The sequence below is a fragment of the Excalfactoria chinensis genome, chromosome 1, assembly GCF_039878825.1.
Source record: "Excalfactoria chinensis isolate bCotChi1 chromosome 1, bCotChi1.hap2, whole genome shotgun sequence".
Taxonomy (NCBI): domain Eukaryota; kingdom Metazoa; phylum Chordata; class Aves; order Galliformes; family Phasianidae; genus Excalfactoria; species Excalfactoria chinensis.
Window position 1 is genome coordinate 79,990,194 of NC_092825.1, and position 16,733 is coordinate 80,006,926.

Consider the following 16,733-nt stretch of genomic DNA (forward strand, 5'->3'; position numbering starts at 1 on the left):
GGTGGTACTTTTCATTTTTATGGTAAAAGTGAATGGCTTCAGAAACTTTGGAACTTCTATTTTATTTGGTAAATGCAGATAAGGTCACCAGCTGAAGAACACTGAGAAACAGTCCACAAAAAGGTACTGCCAGACTTACACTGAAGCAAAAAGATACTGTCAGATTTATACTTCTCCAGCTATTATTTAACCTCTAGAGTATGGACAAAACCTTACAGTGTTGAATGAATTAGCTCTGCATCTGTTGAAGTATTTTTAGTAAGATAGTAATGTAGCAGAGCTATAACAGAGACAGTGTCACAGGAGTTCCCATCTGGTTTGTCTCTTTAAGGAGAAAACATGCCAGAGCCAGCAGGAGCTTCTGCCCCTCCTGAAGTCACAGGAGAGTGATTAGTAACATTACCCCCAAGTCTGGAAAATGGGGAAGAATTAGCATGCTGAAAAGCTGCCAGAAGAGGAGTGCCTGGTGCCTGTTTCTGGAGATGAATTGTAAAAGAAAAAGGCAAGAGGAAGAAGGACCTTCCAGATGCTAAAACTGGCCTCTGTGTAACTCCAGTAACAGTAACACCAGCAGCTTGGGTGAAGATTGCGGAAGTGTTATCTGCTTGTGTGCCCAAAACATTTCCCAGCACAAGGCATGGTGGCAGGATGAAAGCTATGCCATTAGGTTCTAGTTCATCTCTAATCAACCGGACTAAATTGTACTCAGACCAGTAACTTCTAATAATTGTTCACATTCCTTTTGTACAGTTTATTGCAGTGTTCAAGGCTCTGCATTAGCCTTGCAGTCTGCATTTACTTACATTAACAGACCTCTCTTCTAAATGCTCATTCAAGGTCCCTTGATTTTCTACAGCTAGAAAATCATCTCCTCAGGAATTCTGTGGATCAGCAGGGCTTCTTTAAAATCAATCTCCTCTTAGTTTCATTGATGTTTCCTCTCTCTTGAATATCTAAAAAGACAGTGAAATTCTTCTTCATGCCACCAGGACTCCCTAAGGTGTCTCTTCACCAGGAGGTGGACAACTCTAGTCTAATAATTGTTTTTATGCTGATGACTGTCACTATGTGCAAAGTATATGCCAGGAACACATTGCTTAACCTTGACTCTGAGCCACCATTGTAATTGGTGTCAGCACCTTACTGGAAGGGATGAGCTGCTGATACTGAGAAGCCCACTAGCATTGGTCCAACCATTGCCATGCTGTATCCATAGGACTGTCTGGACATGATCAAGCAGCTGCCCATGAATCTTCATGACAAGTTCACAAAAATACACAGGATGGACCTGCATGTGCAGGATGCAGTGGATCAGCTTGAACAGAGGGTAAATGATATTTTTAATGAACATAAAGAAAAACAATCCTGAATAGAGAGAAGAACAAATGACATCAATCAAAAATGATTATCATAAGGCTTTGGAAGATGCAGATGAATAAGTACAGCTGGCTAATTAAATATATGGTTTCGTAAACCATCATGTGAGCAAACTTGACCAGGAACTTGTTAAATTTGGAGTGGAACTTGAAGCAGACAACTCTGGAATCACAGAAATATAAAGGAAACAGTTGGAGCTGGATACGATGCTTAAAATACACATTCTTCTCAACCATCAGCATTATATAACTTGGGTTCATTACCTTAAGGGTTTGGGGTCAATGCAATTACCATGACAGCAGCTCTAACAGTGCAAGTCACAGTGCAAATGAAGGAAGGAAGAGGAACATCTGGTCTAAAAGTCAGCTATGAAGCATTTAAAAACAGTGGTCTTCAGCTTGGAAGAAAATTTTCATTATCTAGAGATCTGACTGTCATTATTGTCAGCTCTGGCATTTACATGAACGCAAACATTAAATTCATCTAAGAAAGATTACAAAATAGGAGAAAAAGCAAAAATAACAAATCCTAAAGTCAACAATCCTCATCATCTTCCTCTCCATCCTTTCTGTTGTTGTGTTCTTAGTCTGCACTGGCACAAGATCTTTCCCAGCAAACAGCAGTAATACCAAAGTCTGATCTAATAGCTGGGTTGACTGGACCTACAATCCAAAAAGCACACTAAAGATTTTACAGGGGACTTAAACATGAGCAAGAATCCCTACCACACTTCTTTGCAACCATTTAAAGAAGGTGTAGTAGTCATAAGATCTTGAACAACTGGTTTTACTGTTTGTGTTTTAATATTGCACATAAACTGTGTACACACATCCGTGCGCTACTGATTCTATTCCAGTGAGCCTTGTATTGTTCCAGTGGACAACATATACAGACGTTTGTACTATCAAACCATTTTATCTAAGCAAAGAGAATTCTACAATCATTCAGTCTTTCAAAAAATTCAAAGGGGAATGGCATTAAACTAAAAGATGGTAAGTATAGGCCAGGTGTTAGGAAGAAATTCTTAGAGAGTGGTGAAGAACAAACAATGTTTTGTTATTGTGAACTTCTGGGTCTGGCTTGTGAAAGAGAACCTTAAAAAGTCAATCAATATGTGTCTGTTTTTAGTGTTACCAAAGAGGAATCACCACCTTCTGAATCACAGCTTTCACTTCCTTTTTTGCTAGAGTTTTTTAATTTTTTCTCTTATGTTAGTCTAGCTCTGTGGTCTTGGCATTATGACCATTATGACACTTCCCACATGAAGCTGGGGTGTGTAGAGGCAGGTCTATGGGCAGGGGCTTTGTGGACTGAGTTAGTGTGGAGAAGTGGAGGAGCCTCCTCTGTAGATTAATGTAAGTGTTGTACTTTGCAGGACAGTGGACAGCAAAGGACAGAGTAGAAGCTTCTGGGGACAGTTTGTTTGGAGACCAGTAACGTTTTAAAAGTTAGTTTTCCAAAGTGGATTGAACTCTGGGGGAACTCTGCCAGGTGTGGTGTGGCTTGCATGGACTAAAATGGATTTGTGAGCTTGCTAGCATGCTGAAATCCATTACCATTTACTGGTACTACTGTTTTCCAACAGCTTGCTCTGTATGACCCCCTATGACAAGGTCTTGGAAATTCTGATGAGGTAAAGGTGCACCACCTCAGCATCTCAGCATCAGACTTCCTTTCTTGCCTATTTGTACAACTCAGCCTTCTTTCCAGAACATGTTTTGTCCTGAGTCCTGTGGGACTTCATTGTCTTTTTTAGCTTTTAAGTGAAACAAAATGTCCCAGACAATACTGGTCTTCAGTGCCACAATATCTTCCCCTTCTGGGTACTTCTTCAGTTTCATTCCTTTTTAAATGTAATAAAACCCAGAGCACTGTCCTGATGCCTTTCTTCCCCTGTTCTTTAAAACTGCCTTGAAAGTCCCTAGCTAGATAATCACATGTTCATCACTGGTTTTCCCCAAGGGCCTTTTTTTTTGACCATGTACACAATTCTTATGACTATCCTGAGTCTTCTTTTGCAGAGAAGAGCATTTTTCTACTCTTACTTGTTGAAAACACCAATGAATTTTCCTCTCCCATAAGATTTAAATGTTTGCTCTCTTACAGATGTCCTCATTAATGTGAGATACCAGGCAGTCACAGAAGCATTTCTTCCTTAATTTGTTTTTTAATAGGAAGCTTTGGGAAAGTTCTTATGTTTTCATCTCTCTATAAATGGTAGATTTAAAGATGGCTTTCATTTTTAAAAGCAGGGGCCATGTGACCATTATGGGGTATAGAGACCCCACCTGTCTTTGCTGCTTTTAAGATAGGCTGTCACTTTGGTTATGAAGTTCAGTTGCACATTGCCAAAATGCATTTTAGAACTGCGCTTCGATCCATTACTAGCATTTTTACAGTCAGTTTCTTAAATATGTAAAAGGTCACATCTGTGACCTTGGGAAAGTGGAGGATATAGATATATTACACTAACTGAATATTCATTCAGTTCCCACATCCTGGTATCGCTATGTCCCTCTCTCATTGTGGTCCGTTTATTTCTCCGTTTATATTTAGCCACAAGAAGGAAAAGAAAGGATATTAGATTTACAACAGGAAGTTGGCAACGATATTAACCTATCCTACAATTGTGCATTGGGTCCCATAAAGTTGTGAAATACTAACTGAACCATCCAATGTAAAAGAAAATTGAGTTGTTTTTTTGTTGTTGCTAGATAATCCAAATTATATAATAATCCAATCCACTTATATCAGTGAAATAGTCTATTAGTCTGTAGATATTTCTCTAAAAACATATTAACTCGGTTCTGTTGCATTTTCAGGGCAGTTTGGTCACAGAGGATTACGGAAATATTATATATTATAACCCTGGGCTTCATGAAAAAGCATGGGTGTGTTGGGAAACAACCCTATTTTTTTGGGGGGGGGTGGAATTTTATACTATAGAAAATAAGCAAGGTTTTAAAGTTATTATTATTTTAAAACTTATTGATTTCTTGTTAACTTGAAGACAGTGTTACATTTACTGTCCTTGTCTCAGCCATTTCATTTGCACTTATGTAAAAGATTTCCCTGCAATTTGTGGGTATAGTATCTGCAAAAGGTGAAACTTCTGTTATCCAATTTGTCTCTGTATCTCCTGTTGCTTTTATCCAGCCCTTGCCTCATTGCTGGGACAAATAGTGGTTCTACTGCTGATGCCCTGATATTGACCGTACGTCACAGAGAGTTGTTAGGGAAGGATTATACTCTCACAGTACCAAATGTAGCTGAAGTTCCCAGGCAGCAGGCTTAAATCAAAGAAAAGCAAGTTGCTTTTATGGATCCTTGTAGAAACAAACTAAAAGACTGAGTGTCTCAGGGTGTTACCACAGGTGGGAGCGTAATTGGAATCAGTAAAGGAACTGAAAAAAATAATAACGGAAAAGCTTTCAAATGCACAGATGCAAAACCAGCCTCTGGCTCTGGCTGTCCCCAAACAGCAAATTACCTCACTAGAGTATTAGGAGAAGAGTCAGTTTTGCCCTGTTTTTTTGTACTCTTTCCCAAAGTACCCATTATTGGCCACTGTCAGATAAAGCAGCTTAGGTTTTTAGAGATTTGATCCGAATCACTTTGGGTGTCCTTACGTTATTCATCCCCCACATCTGTGAAACAGGAGTAGGATTCATGGCCAAGTATACATTTCTCAATGTACAGGAAAAAAAATAAAATAAAATTCATGCCTTTAGCCACACAACAGCATGTTTTCATTTTGTTAATGTAAATACTAGGTTAATGAGCATAAACACATCCACTTAACTTAAGCATATTCTCCAGATAAGAGTAGGAGTACATTGGATCCTTGGATCTAAGTTTGTCGCTTAATATTCTGGTAATGCATTGATGGTCTAAGAAGCAGAAATAAAACAGCACTGAGTTATTCTTCATTCTGCTGCCGCCTTGTTTGTTTAGTTCACAAATTTTCAGGAACAGCAAGAAAAATGCAGGCTTCCAGTGCAGCCCAATGCCAAGAATGTAATCCGCAGTTTGTCCTTAATCCCATGAGGATCATCTCAAATGTTTCCAGTGCTTTTGGCAGGAATATTAAATTACAAGATCTAGGCTGCTTGCCAGAAGCAGAGAAAAAAAAAAGATTCACAATAAAGGCAGTGTCCCCACTCTATGTTTCAGCAGCAGAAAAATGACGTTAATATGGATGATTGGTTCGAAAAAAATAAGATTGAGGGCAATTTTTCACAAGGGTCTCATGGCAATCCATTCTATTTAATTTTTCAGTGCTAAAATATGTACTCTTCAGTGTCTGCTGACAATTCAGGGTGACTCTTTTGTTTGTATATTGAGGTTTTCTTTTATGCGATTGAGAGTAGTTATCTGTCTCTTCCAGCTCAGGCTGGAACCTGGGCCCCAGATCCTGACTTCTGTTTTCTCTTTGTATGTGCCAGGAGGAACTCACAGAGCACAGTGGGGTTGTTTCTGATTCACTGTGATGCAACAAGGTCCTGAGGTCATAGACTGATATTTTTGTTCAAGTTACCATGTGAGAATACTCACACACTTATAAAATAAGTCATTAGCTATACAAAGAGTTCCAAGGAAAACTGTAAGACCTTGTTGTATGTGTGCCAGACCTTCTGTGAAGATTACATGCAAACCAATACTTGCTGTATTTGTCAAGATTAAGCCCTGCTTGTCTTCAGAGAGTGAATCCAGTCATTTCTGATAAAATTGTTACACAAAGCTACTTTTGTGGGTAGAACAAGAAGACAAATTATAACCAATTAATTTGATACTGGAATAATTTCATTTTACGTTAGATGTATTACTTGACTCTTTTCTTCTTTTTCTCTTTTCTTGCTCTCTGTCCCACATAAATGCATTTCTGTGGGAGGATCTGTAGGAGTGTCTGACATTCTCATCCCTTCTAGGCAATATTCTTGTTGCTTCTGCAATGCATACAAGTACCCGTGATTTATTTAGAATTCATTTGAATTTTGTCACTCTGTTTTTTTTCTTCCTCGTGATTTATTGAAGAGTTGTCCTTAAGATCAACTAAAGATTTGATTTTGAAGTTCCATCTGTACTTTATGTGAGTTGGTCTTGGCATTTTTTGTGTATGTGTTTTATTCAATACCTATTCTGTTTTGGGTCTGTTGATGCTATGATGATACAAACAAAACTAGTAGAGCTACATAGAGTTGAGAGAAGTATTTTATTACAGCAACGCTTAGTTCTGGTGCTAGAAAGTCTTTGTGGTAGGTGCCGTACTCTGCTGGTGCCTCCCACTCAGTAAGTGTCACAAGTTTAGTCACAAACATGACAATCCATCTTTTATTTTCTGTCAAGAATGGAGTGACTGAAAAACACTTCCCTCTTTCACATGAGGCAGTTGAGCTTTTCTGCAGTGGCAGGAAGGGGTAGAGAGGAGGAAGTTGCTTTCATGCTTATCTTTCTTGCCCTCTCTTGGTCTAGAGAACATTTATGTCTGCCATCTGGGAGTTAACCTGTGTCTGTATTGTTACCTTCTAAGGCTAATTAACTTGTTAGGATACTTAAAAAAAAATATTTGACAGAAGACACATCCTGTACCACATACGCAATTGTAGCTACAAATAGAAAGTAGGACATATTTTCCACTTGTAATTCAAGTTCTGACGAATCTAAACATTAGACAGCATCTAGCTTGTTATCTTGATTCTGTTTTCAGTTCCTTAAAGATGAAAGTATTTGAAAGGATACCAAAACTAGAGGGAGAATGAGAGACAGATCAAATGTATTGGAGAAGTAATGCTCACTGCATATCTACTTTGTGAAATAGGCAGATATGTGTTCTGATAAACTTTGGAGGCATAAGGCTCATGAAGTTCCTCCAACACTTTTTTTTTTTCAGAGGAAAATGGATGTGTATGCAAGGAGATGTCACTGGCTTTGAGGACACCACTTAAAGAACTTTAAGCTGCTTAAAAGCAAGTTTGTAAATTGCTCAAAAAACAAGCAAACAAACAAGCAAACAAAAAACCCCAAACCAATAGCACCACTTTCCAAATTTCTCTTTCTTGTATTTATAAAACATGGGTTACTTACATCAGGAGAAACCATAAGATAATTCCTTCCTGTTAACCTTTATACCTAATGAAACCATATTTTGTGTTGAAGATCGACTTGACCTTTTGTTAAAAGGTCAGGCAACTAGTTAGCGTGTTAATAAGAAGTGGCAATGCAGCAGCTTTGGCAGAAAGAAGAAAACTGGGGCTGCCCATTTGTTAGTTTCAAAAACGTATATGACTCAGTATCAGCCCATTAACTATTTCCATACAGCAGTTATTTTACTTGTGGCCTCCATTTTTAAAATGTGGGTGCTTATCTCCGAATATATGAAAGCAACTTCTGCACATTTGCTAAAAATTCTTTTCAAAGTATTTCTGGATATTTAGACCCTCACATAAATTCCACTTCTATAATTCCCATTTGCTAAGCAACTGTGAAGGAGTACTGACTGCAGAGGATGGCCATTTCATATCTTTAGGTTTGTGCTGCACACAGTGTGGTGTTGGCATTGTAACACGAGTGATTACAATGCATAAATGGGTATGTAGGATATCTGAAGTTAAAATAGACCCACTACGCACACTGAGAAGTTAGTTAGTGAAATCAGTAGCAAAATACTTAAACAACAAATGCTGACCTCTTTTCTGTGTGATATATCCAAGTTAAAAACGAAACAAAGTCAAAATCAAGCCTTGAACCATAAACTCAGGTAAGCCTAGAGTCCTAAATGAGGGGGGTTAGGGGGAAGGAAAGAAGTAAAAAAAGGATACAAATATAATAACTCAATTCAAAGTCTCCAGTATGTTCCAGACTCAGCGCAGGAGCACTGAGGGGTAGTAAAATCCAAACCTACTTTTGCAAATGGGTAGTAAGCCTTACTGGAAGAAGGGAGGGATAACATAGCTGACGTGTTTGTGTTAAACTTGGCAGTCAGCTGAAGAAAAGTCCTCACTGTCTGCAGTGGAGTTTTGCCAAAACAGAACCATATCAGGCACTGGATAGAATTTCAGAACTTCAGGTTCATTGATGTACTTTATGGCCACCGGGAAATTTTGGTAATTACCTGTTCCATTTAGAACGTGTATTTGGAACAGCATGATCTGATTCTTACACTTTGTCCTGCAAATTTGGTAGCAAGCATTCTCCCCAAAATTTCAGCATGCTCTTGCACTGCTTAGTGCTGAAATGAGGCACTTTGGGAATCTCACTGCTTTTTCTTCTTTCAGTAATTTCTGTGCTGTCCCTGCTTACTGCTTGTTATAATAGATGGTGTGCTTTAGTTAAGAAGAAGTTGATCCCTCTTTCGCTTTCTTTCTTTCTTTCTTTCTTTCTTTCTTTCTTTCTTTCTTTCTTTCTTTCTTTCTTTCTTTCTTTCTTTCTTTCTTTCTTTCTTTCTTTCTTTCTTTCTTTCTTTCTTTCTTTCTTTCTTTCTTTCTTTCTTTTTCTTTTTAATGAATCTTCTTGAGTCATATCAGTCAACTGTAAAATACTAAACAATGAACAATGAACCCTTTGGAGAACGTCGGCTCTGCTTTACGTTATACATTATATATGTAGACGAGAACAAACAGGACCGTTTTCAGAAGGCTTAATAGTGCTGTGATCTTTGACATCTGGGGGATTTGCAGTGTGCTAGGCCCTAGTAAAACAGCTTAGTTTCCTGTTAGCAGACCGTATGCCTTTAAAAAAACAATGCCAAGCAGAGGTGCTAGTCCTTAGAGTTTGTTTTCTTCCTTAGACTTGTCTTGAAGGATGCTGAAGACTTGCAACTCTAGTTCTTCTTGCTGAGAGCAACTGCTCCCTGGGACTTCGGAAAACTAGCATGTTGTATTTCAAGCTGAGTACCCCAGAATAACTGCATGGATCATTAGATAGTAAGCTTTCTGGGGGATTAGCCTATCTTCCTGCTCTGCTTTTATTCAGGATGAAACATTAAAGGGGTGTGAACCTGAGTGTCCTCTGAGGCCTCCTTCTGCCATGCATTAAACAAATGTCCTGGAAGGTAACGTCTTTTCACACAGTTCTCTTAAAATGATATTGCTTGTTAAGTAAAATGTTATCTCAGGCACAGAGATTATCAGCAAAGCAAAATGACTGATAAGGAGGTGTGACATTACCCAATCCACCTAGCTGAAGATGATAGCAAAGTCACAAGATTTGTTTAAAATATGTAATATTTTGGAGGTTTTTCTCTATCTGCCTTGTTGCCAAGGGATTCAGATTTTTCTGCTTTAGATCTTTAACCAGACTGATGAAAGACTACTTTTGCCAAGGGAGTTGAAGGTCATGTGCAGTCATCTGATCAAGTGAGTTGGCCTTCAGAAAGAAATACCAGTATTACATGACTTAGCAACAGGGTGTAGCATTTTTGTCCTTTTAAATTGCTTTTCAGCACTAGGAAAACAAAGAATTTCTAGTAATTCCTCATAAGAAAATGAAAGAAAAAAGCTTTGTTTCTGTATTCTCAGGGAGTGATAATGATTATTCTTTCTAGCCATAGGGCGATCACATTTTGTGTCATGTGAAGGTAAGAAACTTCTTTGAGTGGCATACTCTAATCAAATGGATGCTACATCAACAGAATGCTCACATTTCTTTGAAGGACTCTATGTATGTCAAAGCAGGGCTTGCGAATTACCAGCCATGGTTCAGACACTCTCATATCACTGTAAGAATGAAAGTGAATTTTACTGAAGACGATAAAGAACTACAGTGTGTGCCCATCCTTTTTTTAATCTAATCTTGATGTCTTATCCTTCCTCTGTGTGTGGCAATATTTATGACATTAAAAATGTTGTAATTACTGGGTGAATTAGTTCCAGAATCTCCTTAGTGGCCTCAAAGTTACATAACATCTTCCTAAGCAGTGAAAAGCAAAACGTATCTTAATTTATTTCTCTTGACCAAAGTAAAATTTGTGCCATCTATCACTTTTCATTGTTGCCCAGAGGCTTGAAGATGCATATATACAAGAAAGCTGTATGTGATGAGCTTATGTTGACATTCAGCTATAATAACAGTAAAGAAAGAGCAATTCTGAGTGGAACATAATAAGCCTCTTCTGCCCAACTCTGGTCTTCTCTATAAGCTTAAAAACTTCAGCCAGTCCAGTTCACACTGTCTGATTATTATCTTAACCTGAACTAAGATTCACCCTTAGTTTTGTGCTTAGAGTGTTGGTGGTTTTTTTTGAGAACTACATTAAAAGATCTCAGTTCCTTTAATTCCATATAGACAAAATGAAAGAAATAGTAATTAGAAAGGCAATTAGGAAGATAGGTAAGTGTACAGTTTTATGGGTAGAAAGATTTTAAATAAGGATGGCATGACTTTCTCAAGGTCCCATCAGGGTTCCCAGCAAGGAAAGGATTAGATCTCCTGGCCAGTTTTCACAGCTGATTCATGCATTGGTATAAATCAGGGGGAAAAATTGAGAGTCAGAGAAGGCTGCTTTTCTCTTGAACCTCTGTGACTCACAACCAGTCTGTGGTTGTGTCTACAACTTTTCAGATACACTGAGCTCAGTCTTTCTCTTTGATTAAGTAGAATTCAGATCCAACCCTCAGAGCAAATATACTTTTAGACGTATCCTAATCTTGAACCATTCATTGGTAGAAAATGCTACACCACAGAAGCAACCTGAAGTCTCACATAGGGCCCTGCTGAGCCCATGTTGCATAGTCTGCTGCAAAGGGAAGGGAAAGCAACAGATAGCTGTTTCGTCAGCAGAAAACAACCTGTGCCCTGGGTAAATTTTTCACAAGTGAAAAGTGAGTTGCTTAAGAGTGTAACTTGGACTGAGTTCTGGCCCCTTCTGGTAATTGTATGAATGATGTTTTTATTGTTTTTCTAGCCACTGAGGGAGTGGGCATTATAATCAGAGGAATTCTAGAGTGCTTTGCCATTTTCTCCTCTTCAAATCTATATTATTCTTCTAATTTATCTTCAGTTTATGAATGCCTTCCTTTTACCATCTCCTTTTCTTCCTTTCCTTTGTCTCTTCCTATCATTTTCTTCTTTCCTCCAGCTCACCTTAATTCACTTTGTGCTTTCTACGTTCCTACCTGAGCAGTTTTCTACTTAGTGTGCACTAACTGCAGTATGTTGGTATATGCTACATAAATATGATCATGCCATAATGTAGGGTGATAGGAGAACTGCTTTTGAGGTCATTAGGGTTCATTGGTGCTGGTAACTTTTTAAAGTATCACCTCTTAGGAGTACAGAAACAGACAGTTCCAAAATGTCAGAAGTCATACAGGCAAGGCAGATGGCTGACTTTCCTGAGCAGGCATCTTCTAGAGCTTAGGAAATTAAAAATGGTGTATGGCCACTGGAAGCAAGGCTGGGTGAACTAATAGGTCTACAGGGATGATGTTCTCCATTGTAGGGAGAAAATCTGTGTGGCCAAAGCTCAGTTAGAATCTGTCCAGTACTGTGGGGACAAAAAAAAAGGACTTCTTAAAATACGTTAACAGCAAAAGGAGGCCTAGAGATGTTATTGATCCATTAATTGGTGAGGATGGTCACCTCACAAATAGAGACACAGAAAAAGCTGTGATATTTAATGTCTTCTTCAGCTCTACCTTCAACCCAATGATGGATGTTGGGAACCCCAGAGCCATAGGACCATGCACTTATTTTTGTCCCATCTGTATTCATTACAGTGCTGTGAAATCTAAAGGGTAAAACTAATTCAACCTAGACATCTTTAATTCATTTAACTCATAACTCATTTTGTTGTCTTTTTCCTTCTATCTCTGCCATTTTTCAGTATTTACTGACCCAGACAGAGCAGAAAGTGTCAGGATTTGAAGGAAATGTCTTTAAATATTTTCACTTTCAGTCTGGCTAAGATGATACGGCAAGTACATAATTTTGATTAATGAAATCACACGAAGGCAGCTCTTCCTAAGCAGCGTCAGGCTTGGAACATAAGTGGTTTCATACTCTTTATGTCTGCTCATTCTACCTTATCATTATCTTTTCCAGATGATCACCACATGCACTCTAATTAGAAGAGTTTTTTGAGCAAATGAAGATAATTGTTTTATCTGTGTTTCTGTTTAAAATCCTGCGCCATGGCCCCTCTTAAACAATTGTAGGAATGAAAATCCAAGAGGAAGATAAGTATCATCATTTTGACTCGATTTACTTTAAATAGTACAAATACCTTTTGTGTGCTCTTTCCTAAACGTACTGTAAATAGATTAATCTGATTCAGTCTCTTATCTATTGTTAAATCAGTTTCAGTTTGTCAACCTTTCAACTAATCAGTCAGAGTCTAATGTTTGAGTAGACCTAAATCTTGACTAGCTGTCCTCTTCCATGGTGTGAAAATCATTGCTGAGATTCTGAAGGTAAGGAAAGGAGCATCTGTCATTAAAAAAAATCATTCTTTCCCGTTCAGATTGTGGGGAGAATTATATTGATCAAAATGGAAAGAACACCAGAAAGAATAACAATAGATTGGAACAATTGTGCTGAGACATGTATCTTTCCCAGTCACTGGCTTTGTAATCATCAGTTTGTCCCCAAGAAAGCCTACAAATTAGAGGTAAGAGAAATCAACAAGAAATGTTATCCAGCAAGAAAACCTAGAGCACGATGTAGTAATATGTCTGTTTTTATTTCTGGCAAGAAGTGCTTACTGAAGAGCCCAGTAACCCAAGGTTTGAACTCACTGACTCACAAAAGTGTTAGTCTGTGTAAGATTTGCTGGTGAAAAATTTTCAAATACTGCCTCAGTATTTTTCAGGGAAAAGGTAGTTAGATGAATTACAATTTCTTGGAGTCTTAATTAATTAAAGACTGGGAGAACCCCAGGTCCTTTTAGAAATGAGGCCTTGTCTTCTTTGCTAAGAACTGCAGTTGTAACACTTGTGTATTTGTGCAGAGAACCATAGAAACATGGAATGTCTTGGGTTTAACGTGTAAAAGTGTTTGCTGGCATTGTCCCCAAATATGATAACAGACTGAGTCATTGCCAAGAATTTCATAAGTCAAGGAAAGAAGCTACAGCTATTTATGGAAAACTGCATACTGGTTTCCAGCTACGCTGAAGAAAGTAACAGAAGAAAATGGCTAAGTTCTACAGTGACGCTGAAGCAACAGGTCTTATCTGTGATGGCACCTGCAGTTTCATGCATGCCTGTCAACCAAGCAGAAAACTTGATCATTGTTACATTCTGCTTATATTTTATAAACCCTAATCACTAGTATGAGCACTGTTCTTACTGCCTTGGTGTTACAGCTGTGGAGATATAAATACTACCTTGTGGGACAGGGTTAATTACATACAGTGCCATTCTAGCACATACAGTGCTAACAGTTGTTGCAAAAACAGGACTATTACCTACATGCAGAACTGCCCTAAAAAGAAGAAAAAATCTGAAGATCGTAATTAATTTTAAAGACAGGTTAATAGCCAGAGCTGCAGTCACTGTTGCTGAAAGTGTTATGCGGCAGAGACTGTAATGTCTACCACTGACTGTCATAGTGACAGGTGTATCCATCACACCCACACCAGTAATGCTATCTCTTAGTCTGAGACAAAGCATACGTTTCTTGTGGATTCAGTGCTACATCAATAGCAAAGGTCTAACAGAGTTCAGGGGAAAAGAAGTATTAAAAAAATAAAAATGCATTGGGAGGCTGATAACAGATCAATAATGAAAAAATTTTGTTGAAAGATTTTTGTTTTCCTTCAAAGATGTTCCAAGGCTGGAGCCAAAAAAAACTTTGGACAAACTGAGGCACCAGATAAAGGACTGAGAACTCTATAAAGAATATGCCTTTCTTGGGGCTTCCTTAGTAGAACAGATCTTAGTAGCAGGGCAATCTCTTTGGAGCTGGTCACAGAAATCAGGTACATGGATCATGAAAGGATGACTGAGGAGGGAGAAAAGCCTGTTGGATACGTGTTGTTCCTTCCATTGGGAGAATAAAAGAGGATAATGAAGGTTAAGCTGCTTGAGGAGAGAAATGAAGTTAGGAGAATGGGCATGCCTTATATCAGAACAGAAATGAGGGAATTTGGTGAGAGGATATGAGAGAGAATTGGGCTACCAAATGGATATCAACATGGGAAATACAAGATAGGAGTAGATTAAAGCTCATTTATGAGTAAATACAGACATCACAGGAACAAATCGTTAGCACAGAAAAAGAGAATACAGCTTTTCGTTTGTGTAAATACTGACCTAGAGTACTCTACCAGTCTTCTCTGTTGTTTGTTGTTTTCTACTATAAGTAAGTCTGTGGCATACCAGATGTACCTTAATCAAAATGTCTGATTTTAAATCAAGAATGGCCATTGTGAAGGGAAGAGAGGGAATAGTGTGTTCCTTGAGTGTGTATTGTTGACTGTGTCACAGGATTGTGTATTGTGGTACTGTGGTTTTATTACGGAGGGTTAGTGCATGAGGTAGTGGGTAAAGCAGATTAACAAGAGCTTAGGGATTCTCTGGGTAGCTGTAACTGTTTCTGAAGATGGCTACTTATAATGTCAAAACTTCATAGCTTCTACTCCATGGGTGGAATGAGAAATGTATATATCAGTATATAAATCAGTATATCATATATATATCAGTACTATAAACTTGAGTTCAATATGTAATGTCCGTTTTTCCTTAGGTGGTTACTTAGAACATTGTTGGCCCTCCAGTAGTGCTGACTGGTCACCTGCTGGGAATCTTACATGGATATCCAAGTTCAAACAGAAATACATGGTTTGTGAAGTTGTGCTGAATAGCCAGGGCACAAACACTGCATTAGACAAATACTACTTTTTTCATTTCATTGCAGTTCCTCCTTTCCTGAGGAGGTGTGGAGCATCTAATAAGGATCATCCTAGAAGTCCCTAATGTTATAGAGATTATGTTCAAAACTTTGTGTAATCTCATCATTGGTATCCAACCAACCAACTGAGTTAAGTGGCACAGAATAGATAGCTTTAATTTCCTTAACGCGTTTTTGGTTGTGCTGCAACTTTACACTGAAGCAATTCAAGTAATTCAATGTAATCATGACTGTTTTTGTAGCTACTTACATTCATGACGTATTTAGATGGTTTCCTTCCCAGGTAGTGAACAAGATTTTGTCTGAGTGACAAAATGCTTACTAGGACTCTTCAAGATCACGTACCTTACAAAGGTATGACAGTTCTTTAAAATCTGAGCCATGTCATTTCCTGATTCAGTGTTTCACTGATGAACTCCCTCTTGCTACTTGTTATCTTTCCACCCCAATACACACCTGTGCCTGTATGCCAAGTGACCTATCCCTGCAAGTATTATATGAATATTATAAGCAGTCAAGGTCCATTTTTGAACAAAACTTCAAAAACAGAGCTTGACTCCCTTGTGTTTCTTTCCTTTATTTCTTTTTCTTTTTTATCTTCTTGTTTGTTTTTAGTGATTAAATTCATACGTACTAACCAAAAACAAATGTGAACCAAGGTGCTGCTATTCTACCTGTAATTTTTCTCCACAATATTACAGTGTTTTTTACAAATTAGGAAATCTACAGTATCAAGATCTGTTTGTAAGGAACAGAGGAATAGGACAAAAAGATAAACTTGCTTAATATTCCTAATTCTACCAATATACTGTTGTTTCCAATGATTAGGTTTGGAACTTTTGCATATTACAAGTGACTTGCATATTTGGTATTGATTAACAATACTGTGTTTGGGGATAAAATGCATTGTCTCTCTCATCAGAGCCTCCTGGTGTAAAAGACATAGTGGAAAATTTTCACTGTAACTGTGATTAAGCTTTTTCATACTGATTTACCATGGGCATGTTTTTATTCATAGTTGATGAACAGTGTTCACCAGCCCAAGTACCAGTAAATTATCTGAGGAACTACATGTCTGGCAGTCTGACCTCAGTGCCAGGTAAGATTATGGAGCAGATCATCTTGAGGGAGATCACATGGCATGTGCAGGGAGAAGAGAAGGCTCTGGAGGGACTTTATAGTGGCCTGAAGTATAGTACCTGAAGGGAGCCTACAGGAAAGCTGGGGAGGCACTTTTTAAAAAGGCATGTAATGACAGAAGAACAGGAAATAGCTTTAAACTGGAAGAGGGCAGATTTAGACTAAATTTAGGAAGAAATTCTTCTTTATGTGGGTGCTGATGCACTGGAGCAGATTGCCCAGTGAGGTTGTGAATGCCCCCTCACTGGAAGCATTCAAGGCCAGGCTGGATGGGGCTCTGAGCAACCTGGCCTAGTGGAAGGTATCCCAGCCTGTAGCAGGGGGTTGGAACTAGGTGGTCTTAAAAGTCCTTTCCAAACCAAGCAGTT

At 38.3% G+C, this 16,733-nt stretch overlaps 1 pseudogene; it reads left to right on the forward strand.

Annotated features, from left to right (window-relative positions):
• The first annotated feature begins 1,201 nt into the window (after positions 1-1,201).
• LOC140252470 (inhibitor of growth protein 3 pseudogene) lies at positions 1,202-1,559 on the forward strand (annotated as a pseudogene).
• Positions 1,560-16,733: the final 15,174 nt, after the last annotated feature.